At 38.6% G+C, this 11,538-nt stretch overlaps 1 long non-coding RNA gene across 1 annotated transcript in view; it reads right to left on the bottom strand.

Moving 5' to 3' along the window:
- Window positions 1-2,821, bottom strand: part of LOC131922825 (uncharacterized) — a 15,078-nt gene extending 12,257 nt beyond the window's left edge. Inside the window, exon 1 of the long non-coding RNA XR_009382414.1 lies at window positions 1,174-2,821. This is a non-coding gene — a long non-coding RNA (uncharacterized LOC131922825). The remainder of the gene's footprint in view (window positions 1-1,173) is intronic.
- Between the last annotated feature and the right edge of the window lie 8,717 nt (window positions 2,822-11,538).

Raw genomic sequence — 11,538 nt, 5'->3', positions numbered from 1 at the left:
TTAATTAACTTTTCAAAAATCCTGAGATGTCTCATGTCTTTTCACCACCAATGAAACACTTTATTCTGGGCTGGAGAGATGGCTCAGAGGTTAAGAGCACAGGCTGCTCTTCCAGAGGTCCAGAGTTCAATTCCCAGCAACCACATGATGGCTCACAACCATCTATAATGAGATCTGGTGCCCTCTTCTGGCATGCAGGCATACATGCAAGCAGAACACTCTATATATAATAAATAAATCTTTTTTTTAAAAAAAGGAACACTTCATTCTTATTCCTGGGACAGATTTATATTACACTTATCCTATGTATCCAATATCAGTATCCTATTGATTTTGGCTCTGTATTACATCCCAATGAATAGACCATGAGGATATTTATTGACTGCTTCACTTCCAGCCCTGATTTGTCAAAACTTTTCAAGTTCTGGTACTCATTATTGTTAACCATTGATTAATACAATATCTGTACCAAAGTTCAGGTCAGTTAGAAACGGAGATGGGAAGACCTGGGGAAGACAACCAAGGGGATGGTGATCCTTTGGCTCACACGGCAAAAGCCAAATATCTGTTTTATCTGGGACATTGTATTTAGGTGGTTATTTGTACAGTAATTACCATTACCTTGTTTGATTTTACACTAGTACATCAAGTTAAAAAAAATTATCTGACCTTGAAAATAAGCAAAATTACTAAGGAAATGATTACCTTCAAGTTTTGTGATGTACTGAAGGCATCACTGAGTTTACTCCTTTATCACTCAAAACTGAACACTTCTGTGATTCCTGACTTCATAAAATCCTGGGTACAATTTACTCAAAGAAGTCTGCCATTGCACTTGTAATAAATATTTATCATGTATTTATCTACAAATGAGTATCTTCATAAAATATCTTCTAAGAATTAAATGTGATAGTTTTCAAGCACCTAACTTATTTAGAAGGTTTTACTTCAAGAAAACTTCTGTTTCATGTATCCATACATTGTATATGTGCATATTTTCTGTATTATACATAATGTGTATATATAAATATATATATTTATATATTTATTATATATATTTATATATATCTATTTCTTCAGTATATAGTTACAGCACACAAGTGCTTATGCATAAATTTTTAAAAGATTTATTTAATTTTAATTATGTGTATGCTTATGTGTCTGTGTTGTTACCTGCCCTTGAGTGCAGTGCCCATAGAGGCCAGAAGAGGGCATCAGATCTCCTGGAGCTAGAGTGGCAAGAAGCTGTGAGTTCCTAAGAAGGAAACTGAACTCAGGTCTTCTGTGTATGCTCTTGTCCATTCAGACATCTCCCTGGCCCAGGAGAATATTTTTCAAGAAACAAAATGCTAACAAAAAGAATAAGAAAGACATAAAGAAAAAATATCAAAATATTGAGAAAATGTATTTCTACTACAAATAGGTACCAGACAGGGTGAGAAGAATTAGTGATATTTTAGGCCTGCTATTAGGTGCTTGAATACTATCATATTTAATTCTCAGAAGACATTTTGTGAAGATACTCAATTGTAAAAAAAATACATGATAAATATTTATCACGAGTGCATTGGCAGACTTCTTTGAGTAAATTGTATCTAAGATTTTATGAAGTCAGGAATCACAGAGGTATTTTACAGTCTCCTGTAACTCCAGCTCCAGAGGACACCATATCACTGGCTTCCATGGACACCTGTAGTATTCACTAGTATGTAGAGCATATACACACCTACAGGCAAATACACATAAAATAAATCTTTTTTAAAGACTAGCTTGCTCCTTTTTAAAGGATCTTCAAGTATAAACTGTGGGGACATGGGGGCTCTGTCTAACACACTTGCACTGGATATAGCAGTCAGATTGTTTGGGATTGCTGCTGTTCTTACTGTTATAATAACGAAATGCCTAAGGCAACCTGACTCTGTATAGTAAAGAGGGTAATTTTTTCACCAAAGTTTGGAGGCTGAAGTTCCAAGACTGGGGATTCCTATTTGTTTTGGCCTCTGGTGAAGTTTAAGATCACACAGCAGGGAAACATATAAGAAGAAGACATCTCATGAGAAATAGGAAGCCAGCAAGTGGCTGAGGGTAGGGGTTGACTTGTAACAACAGCTCATTCTGACCATCTCTTCTGACTGTAGCTCCTGAGGACTGCAGGAGTTTATGGTTGCTTTTGCCTTTTAAACATCTTCTCCCTTCAGTGTTTCCACAGGATCGCCACATTCAACCCATATACAAACTATCACATCAATAAATGGATAAAATAAGTTTCTAGCCCAATGGAATATATTTACACATGAACTGGAACAAGCTGGTTAAAAATATATAAGGAAAATAGGCTTAATGCCAGTTGAATATGTTTCTGATTGACACAGAGAATGTGATAATTGTAAGAAGTAATGCATGAAATGTGATCAACACAGTTGTCATTACAGTGAAGACCTGAACAAAGTGAGGGTAGAACTCAGAGAAATATCTCAGACATGAACATCCAAGAGAAATATACAGTTAGCATGGATGTTGGCACGTTCAGGAAATAAAATAGTAAAGCCTAGGGGTGAGGAATATAGCTCAACAGTAGAGTATTTAGAACGCATGAGATATATGAGGTCTATCAGTACATCATCAGTACAGCAAATATGTATATACTAATATATGTGTACATTAGTATATATGCACATGTATTAGTGGCCTTTATAAACTGGATCAGGAAAGGAAATAGATATCCTGGTTGCAGCTCAGTGAAGCCCACTTTGACTTCTGACCTACAGATATGTAAGATGAAAACAAGATGTGTGATGCCACCAAGAGTGTGGACATCTGTTATAAAGTCAAAGAGAACAATATAGGAAGATAAATATATAGAAAGTCGGTATGGTTATGTCCATGTAAACTGGTATGTCATTTTTCTCGTATTCTACTTGACAACATCAAAACGACAGTGGCAATATAAAGCTACTTACTATATATGATACAACTTATACACACACATGCACACACACATGCATTCATGCACCTTTCTATAGGTGAGTACATATGATGTATATTACAAAAATTGCATGAATTACAGACATCTAATGGGATACTTACATAATAATAATACTTGAAAGTAATAACTAGACTAACACTATAAAACATTATTCAGTGTAATTGTTGCTCAGATAGAATCACTGTGGATTATCTAAGTGATGTTGGCAAGGGATTCACCCAACTGCAACTACATTTAAAAATTGATTTAGCTGGGCAGTGGTGGCACACGCCTTTAATCCCAGAACTCAGGAGGTAGAACCAGGCAGATCTCTGTGAGTTCGAGGCCAGCCTGGGCTGCCAAGTGAGTTCCAGGAAAGGCGCAAAGCTACACAGAGAAACCCTGTCTCAAAAAAAAAAACAAAAAAAAATGATTTTTAAAAAAAGCATGGACTCCAGTGAAAGTCTAGAGTGATAGTTTAGTTCAGTAGATCTCTATGATGGAAACATTGTCTCCACCACTACCCACCAGCAAGCCTCGTATAGTAAACAAGGCAGCCTCAACAACTAAGGCTGCTCCATAATGACTGGCTTTGGAGAGGCTTGCAGCCCCTCTTTCACAGGGTACTATTCTTTAGCCACTCAGCTCAGTGCTCCTGTGCCTCTTGCTGTAAGCACACTCCTACAGAAAGTGACTGTGAGATTGTTGTTTTATCAGCTCATCTGATGCTCTCTTACCAAGTACTAACACTCTAAAATTAAATTAGTTAGGCTCCAGTTTTTTGTTGTAATTTTTGCTAACTCTAGTTGGCTCACTGTTGCTTTGGTTTGTACTGATTACTCTGAGTCTAGAGTCCAAACAGAGCACCTCTTCACTGACTCTGTCTTTCTGTTAAGAGGACACTCCTCCATCCTAGGAAGCAAATCTGCATCTTCCCTGGGCATGAGTATGGTGTCAATGTGGTTATTGGTAATTACCAGTGTGTGGATGCATGCCAGGTGTGCTCTACTTATATCTTAATTCTGTCTCTACTGTGGCTGCTTAATCTGCTCTGATGTGCAGATTTATATCAATTTCATCTAGGGTTAGAGCAAAGAGATTCCCAAGGAAGACTGAAGGAAAGAGAGGAATATGTGAGTACATTTGCTTTCCCAGATCCTTGGTGTCTAACTAATGAATGAATGAATGAATGAATGAACAAATGAATAAGTGATGTTTTCAGCTATGGTAAGTTGATAGGTTGTTTTACTATGTTTCTAGGTTGGTGTCAAGTATTTGAATACTTAATACGTCTTACTTAATCCCTATACAAATAACATCCATATATACCTACATACATATATATATATATACACACATACATACAAACACATGCACATATACATGTATACCAACTCCATGGTTCCCTGCATATATATATATATGTATGTATGTATATGTATATGTGTGTACGTATGTATATTATTTGTATGTAGGGAACCATGAAGTGGGCGTGGCCTAGCTGCCTTGAGAGGCATGTGTCATAGGATTTTCAGGTTAGAGTCTGTGGCTCTTAGGGCACAACCTGCTTTTCAGTTCTTGAGAGACTGATGCACTCCCTCAGGCAGTGAAGCATTCAGCCCAGTTTGTGTTTCTCTGTATCTTCCCTTAATAGTCAAGGAAGCATGAGCACTTGACAGGACAATAGGCCATAGACAACAATCTATGTACCCTATATGACTTGCAAATTTCACTGTATCCTGGCAATTGCCATTATATTCTGTCTCTGACCAAAGTATAAAAAATCTGATCGCTGTCAATAAAATTATCACAGCCTCAGGTGTACTGTGGCCCCTCCAACCCAAGACTGGTTTCATTCCTTGTGGCCATATGAAGTGACCTTGGCACCAGGTAAGTAAGCACAGGTGGTTACACACATACATACATACATATGTATACACACACATATGTATTATACACACACACACACACAAATTACTGTGTGGTCAACTACCCTCAGATTTACATTTTATAGAAAAAGAAAAGCTATTCCCTTACAGGCAACAATCTGGGATTAGGGTGACATGTAGGTTGAGTGTCACTGGCCTCACATGTGGGAAGAGAAACATACTTAGGACTCTGCAGTTCACTGGTCTATGGTTTGATGACATCACCTGTGCATACTAATCTGAGACCATCTGTCCCGTGGGTTCAGGCAATTTCATTCCGTCTCTAGAGTGTACCACCAAATCCTAGATGACTGTGAGCTAGTCTGCATGATTTCTGTACAGTTGTTCCTTGTTTTCTTGTGACTTTTATTGAAATGCACATCTGCTTGAAAACAGTTTTTCTCCACCCTGTTAATCTCTTCCTCAAAAGCAGTCAAACTTGCTTCAGGCCTCTTGTCTTGCAGGATTTAGTGTGCAGAGTCCCCAGTCTAACAGTAACAGAGATTAGAGTGGGAGACAAGGGCTCTGAGCAGAACCTCGCTTCTCAGGAGGACGAAGCTCTGAATAAGCCTGACCTCTCAGAGATGACATCACCATCATGCTCTTGTTGCTGTAAAATAGATTGAGTGCAGGGCCTCGCACAGTCCAGGCCACTGCTCAGCAGCTGAGCTCATCCTCGCTCAGAGCTTTCATTACCTTTTGCTCAACTTGTAATTCTCTCCTAGCAGTAGAATTTCTAAAACCAAACAAAGGTAAGAGAGCATTGCTCCTTGTGGTGGGAAGTATTCCATCTTAATGACAGATCTATGTTCTAGCAGAGGTTGCCAGCAGGAAAATACTTCCTAATTAGTAGATTTCTTTTTTTATCATGAGTACACTTAGTAATATCAAATTATTGTAGTGTACAAATAAATTTTCTGTTAAGCTCAGAAAGCCATTGACCTTCTGCCAGACACTTAAAGAATTTCCCAAGTACAGAAGGCACAGGGTTTTGTTTTTCCTCCCACCGAGCAGTACAGAATTGCATGGCAAGGCCTCTTCTCTGCACTCTACCTGTTGAAGGTGCTGGTTTAACTACTCCCCTTTCATTTCCCTGTCCCTCTCAGCTCAGGCATTGCCATGGTGTCAGGCATCATTTGGAGATCTCTTTCATAGTGGCTCTAAAGCATTTAAGGGTGCTTGACCATTCCTCGTAGCACAACACACACTTTACATTATTAACCAACCACCTTTACAGAGAAACTAATAAGTGCAATGCACTTGATGTTCTCTGCTGTATTATTTATGCAAGCTCACAATGGATTTTGTGTTTTACTCATAGTTCAGAACTCCCAGCTGAAAATGATAATCTGTGTCAGAACACAGAGAAATTAAAAAAAAAAACTAATGTTCTTAAGTTTAAGAAAATGAGTATTTGTCATAAGAAAATGAATAGTGTATTTGTTCTACAATTTATGATTCAGGAGAATATAAGGGAATCTCATGGTCCAAAGCTGACTTTTAATGTGGTGTATGTGGACCAACTCGAGTTTACATTCTAAACACGATTCCAGGTATAGTGCCCTTGGTGGCTCTGGGTTTGGCATTCCTGTGTCTTTGGCATTCCTGGGCCTGAGGGGAGTGTGATAGCCTGAATTTCCTCCAAATGGCCAATTTACAGGTATCTTTCCTCAGAGTTCTAAGGCTGCCCCCTTGTGGCAATCTGAGGTATATATTTGGAAGCTGTTGCTTCCAAACTCCAATAAAAGCCACAGAAGGAATTTAGGACATGAGTTCTCCCTCTGGTAGGAAGGGGAGATTGATCATGCTTTACCAGGAAAGCACAGTGGTTAGGGACAAGAGAAAACTGTGACCAAAACTGACATTTTGCTAAAGTGTTGTATAATCATTTAGCTTCTCTTGTCCTTTTAGTTGTGAGCCAGAGCCATTAACAGCTGAGCCATCTTTCCACCCCACAGCATCAGTGAAGAGCTAGAACAGCACTTAATTCATCTCATGAGACTGTCATGAGGAATAAGTGAATTAGCACGCATAGACTGGAACATTCCTAGTCATATTTTAGCACATGAAACAGCAGCTCTCTATAGTGTCCATACTCTCAGCTGCAGCACAAGTCTGTCTATCCAACGCATATTTCTCCAGATTTTCCTGAAATAAGATTTAAGCCAAAGACCAAGGATGTAAAACGTGCATCTTAATTCTGCATAATTCTGAGGCATTTAGTCATCTAACTGTGGTTACTGCACAGTCAGCTTTGTGCATCACAGACCCTGGCTGGTGACAGGGGCAGAGACTGATTGACATAAGTGACATTCAGACATGCCACAGTACCTATCACTGCATCAGACCTCTCTGAATTGTGTAGTTACAGTGCCTTATGCTTTGGGAGTCTGCCACTGACATACATTCAGGTGTCTGTCCCAGGCAGCAGGAGTCCTTAGGAATCCAGATCTGAACAACCACCCACTGACCCTGAGCAGTGCCAGCTGCAGATGTACCACAGCAAGATGGGCTTGTGTCCAAGGTTTGTGGCTCTTTGAATGTGCTCCGTCAGTCATTCTTAGGCTACAGTGTCTCATGGATCAAAAACCTTTATACTGAAACCAGTGAAAATAAAAGCCATCCAAAATACAAAACAACAACAACAACAACAACAACAACAACAAAAAACAAATGAGAACTGAAACAAATATCTTCTGGTAGTGACAATTAGCCTATTTTTCTACTGTCTGGAAAGTAATGAACAAAATTCAAATCATCAATTCTTATCCTCTAGGTTTTCCCTGTATCATATGGGGAATAAACACAGACTGGATTTCCTTTGATCTAAAATTACTACTTTTCCTCCATTTTAATATTTTTTAAAATTATGCATGACATTTTAATGTGATAATGCTCATTTTCATTTCTGAGAAAAGCCTGTTAATAAATCAATGCTGCATTTATAATCATCGCTAGCATTTCAGATTTAAAATTAGAAGAAGAAAAGCTAATGCTGATTACAACACACTATGAGGGATCAAATGAAAGTCTTCCTGGGGATTTTCAGGTTATAAACCCAGCAAGAGATATCTTCAAATTGTAGAACTCCTGGGATTTTAAAATGTACACATTGATTTGCACACACACACACACACACACACACACACACACACACACACACCAAGAAGTAGACACACACCACATGTTCTCAAACCACTTTTGCTACTGACTCCATCCCCAAATCCTCAAATCCTCATGTGGAATATGCATGCCTTTGACCATTGTGTAGACTTGAGGAGAATAGAAACTAGACTAAGAAGCTCCGACTTCTTTGAATTTGCAGCATGTGAGGACATTGAGAAGTATGGTTAGGTGAGACCTCTAATGGTTTCTTAGTAAGAGACACCAAAGACATAGTCGAAGGTTTGAAAATTTGTTTGTATTTTTTCCCTGTAGTCTCTGGCCAAAGCTTGAATTCCACTGAGAAAAGAGTCTGATTTCTGATTTCTGAGAAGTCTCAAGAGTGTACTACTTGACTCTGATTCTTCTTGTGGACCTTTCCTAATCTCCCAGGCTAAGAAGTAATGATAATGTGGCCATATATTAGGAAGCAGGAGATGGAGCATTAGAGAGAAGTAAGTGAACGTCTGTTCGGTCTCATGACCTTATGTGCGGCATATCTTATGTGCCCTCTTGTGGTAGATTTCCTGTCAGGATAACAACATTCATAGCTTCACCTACTTGCACATCCTAATCACCCACAAAATCTCAACCTCTCAATACCACCAAAGTGAGCAGTTAAGTTTACACATGAAATTCTGTGCAGACCACAGCATGTAGCACACACACACACACACACACACACACACACACACACACACACACACTCTTCTCATGTGAGTTACTAAAAAAAATAAGCTGGTTTGCCTGATGCTCCTCAAAAGGAAATGATGAGATCCCAAACACAAATCACATGCTCATATGGTTGATGTCCTACTGTTGCCAGCTTGAAACTCTTAAGATGTTTTTTCTGAATTTGCAGCTTTCCACGTGATGATGGATGAATGTGCATGTGGTAAAGGGTTATGCCCACCCTGTCCCCACTTCCTGCTGCTGGAGTCTGCATGCATCATCCATAATGATCTGAGAATCAGATTAGGCAGGTCTATAAGGCCAGTGACCCCAAAGATCAAGTTATAAATGACATGTTCTCAGTCTGTTTTGGAGAGTGAAACTATTCTGACTCAGAAAACAGGAACCAACCAACCCCATTGGATTTATTGTTCTTCACTTGATATTACTGTAGCAGCCAGCTGCTGTTGTAGAAATAGATACAGAGAAGGAAGAAGAAAAGACTAGACAACCAGAGCTCATTTCTCCTCCAGCAACCAAAAAGTAAAAGAAATCATTAAGTTAAAATGGTGCAATTCTACTGTTGTATAAAAAAAATCATATATGGATACATATCTACACGTATATGTACATACATATAAAAGGTATATAGACACTATATGTAATGAGAAGAAATGTATATAAGCTTCTAATGCATGTTGTATAATTTCAGTGATTTCATATACATCTTGGATTTTCTAATTTAAAAGTAACAGCTAAATGTCTTAATTATTAAAATAGGAAAGATTTAATTTAAAGCATTTAAAACTAATACTACGCAATGCAAAAGTTGATGACAAATAAAAACTGGTATTTTTGCTTACCTTAAATACTTGTAAGTGGTAACTAAATGCTAAAAAGAGAGAGAAGTAAGAAAAGTTGGCTCTTTCTTGTTTGCTTGCTTTTGTTTTGTTTTTGTTGAAGAGATAGGGCCTCTGTGGTCCAGGCTGGCCTCAACCCTATAAGATTCCTGCTGCCAATTCTACTGATACAGTTACAAACTTACGTCCATCTGCCTAGCAAGAAAAAGCTTTCTAATTTAGCACAACTAACACACTTTCTTCCCTCATGATGGGCTCAACACCTAGCATTATTATTTTTTACTATGCCCTGTAATTATTTTTAATGATGTTTAATTTATTATTTTTAAATTTCTTACATTAATTCAATGTACCTTGATCACATCCACCTCCTCCCTACCTCCAACTTTCTCCAACAACCCCCACCCATGCATTGCATCTCCTCTTTTGGTTCACTCAGAGTAGAATACATGATCAACGTAAAAGAAAGAACATAACAATGCCAAGAGAGAAGCAGAAAATACTTAGAAATTCTAATAATTTACATGCTGGCTTGGATGTCTCTGGTTTCTCTGCCTCCAACACACCCTCACTCATAGTCCTTCTGTCTATTATATCATTTTGTCCACCAGCCACTGATACTCACTAGGCTCATAGGTTCCATGTTTTCTTTCAGAGGTCTTCACGTCTGTCATTACTAAGTAGGTCCCAGGATTAAGAGACACCCTAAAACAACAGCTTATTCACTCTGTCAAACCCATTGCTGATAACTTGCATCTGAATTTTGGAGTGGAGAGCTGCTGGAAGCAGGCTGAGCAGTGAGTGACATCTATGTCTTCTATACACTTAGCTCTTTTAGTATCAGAGTAAAGTCTATGAAATCAGCAAACACACTCTATGCCCATTTGCTGCATCTAGAAATAAGGAATCACCACAGTCAACTATCACAAATGAGTGTCATTGGTCCTAGAAGGCAAATGTAGAAATGACATGATTTTGGACGTCATCCATGAGTTTCCATCAAGATTGTTCTTTTTAGGTAAGTTAAATATTCTCTGAGTACACTTCTTCCTTAATGGGGTGTAGAAAATCTCATAGTACAAAGTCCTCCACTCAAAATCAAAACATATTTTACTTACTATCTCAACATTTTTCAACATAAGGGCTATTGACGTGAACCAGATCCCCTTTTAACCTGTATCCATCTAGGATTCTGAGTAATGTGCCATTGATGAGAAGACTTTAGCTCTATCCAGGTTCTTTCTGCAATGTCTGATATCTCCAGCAGCCACACTAATCTGCAGAAGCAAGAGTGGTGGTCACGATAAAGCCAGCCAGCCTGACCTGATGTCACCAGGGAACTGAGTGCAAGAGCCGATGTATGGTGTCAATAGGGATGAAAGCTACTCCAGAGTGGGGCTGTTCCAGAATCTGAGCATTGCTCTGCTGCTGCACTAAGCCCTGATTGGTTCTTTGTCCTTCCCAGACTCTGAGAGCTTCCTGATAACCTTTGAGCAAATGTTCAGTTTACATTTGCTGGGACTCTCTCTGATGCTTCAGCTCATAACCCAATTGAAGCATCGTTAATGTGTGTGTTCAGATCCCAGGAAGTCTTGACAAATGGTATAGAAACAAATAATAACTCATTTCTGAGAATGTTTCTATACTCTTCTTGGAAAGGCCAACCAAATATTATTGATGACAGTGTTCTGGAGGAAGAATGATGGATGAATATTTTATATTGTGTTAGAGAAATGACTACTGCATCTCAATATGCCAGATTAGCTACGAAGGGATGTTAGCTTAAGGGGAAGAACATCCTTTGCTTTTTGTCTGTGTGGATTTGGAAAAAATATCTGTGTGCTGTAGCATCATGATTCCTGAAAGATGTTTAAAAGAGCCAGTTCGCATTCATTGGGACTCTTAGGAAAGGTTATTTGATTTGATTTGATTGTATGAAGTACAGTGTCTT

This window comes from Peromyscus eremicus, chromosome 1 (assembly GCF_949786415.1).
Source record: "Peromyscus eremicus chromosome 1, PerEre_H2_v1, whole genome shotgun sequence".
In the NCBI taxonomy this organism is placed as follows: domain Eukaryota; kingdom Metazoa; phylum Chordata; class Mammalia; order Rodentia; family Cricetidae; genus Peromyscus; species Peromyscus eremicus.
The sequence above is the reverse complement of the archived record's forward strand: the minus strand, read 5'-3'. Positions and strand labels throughout refer to the sequence as shown.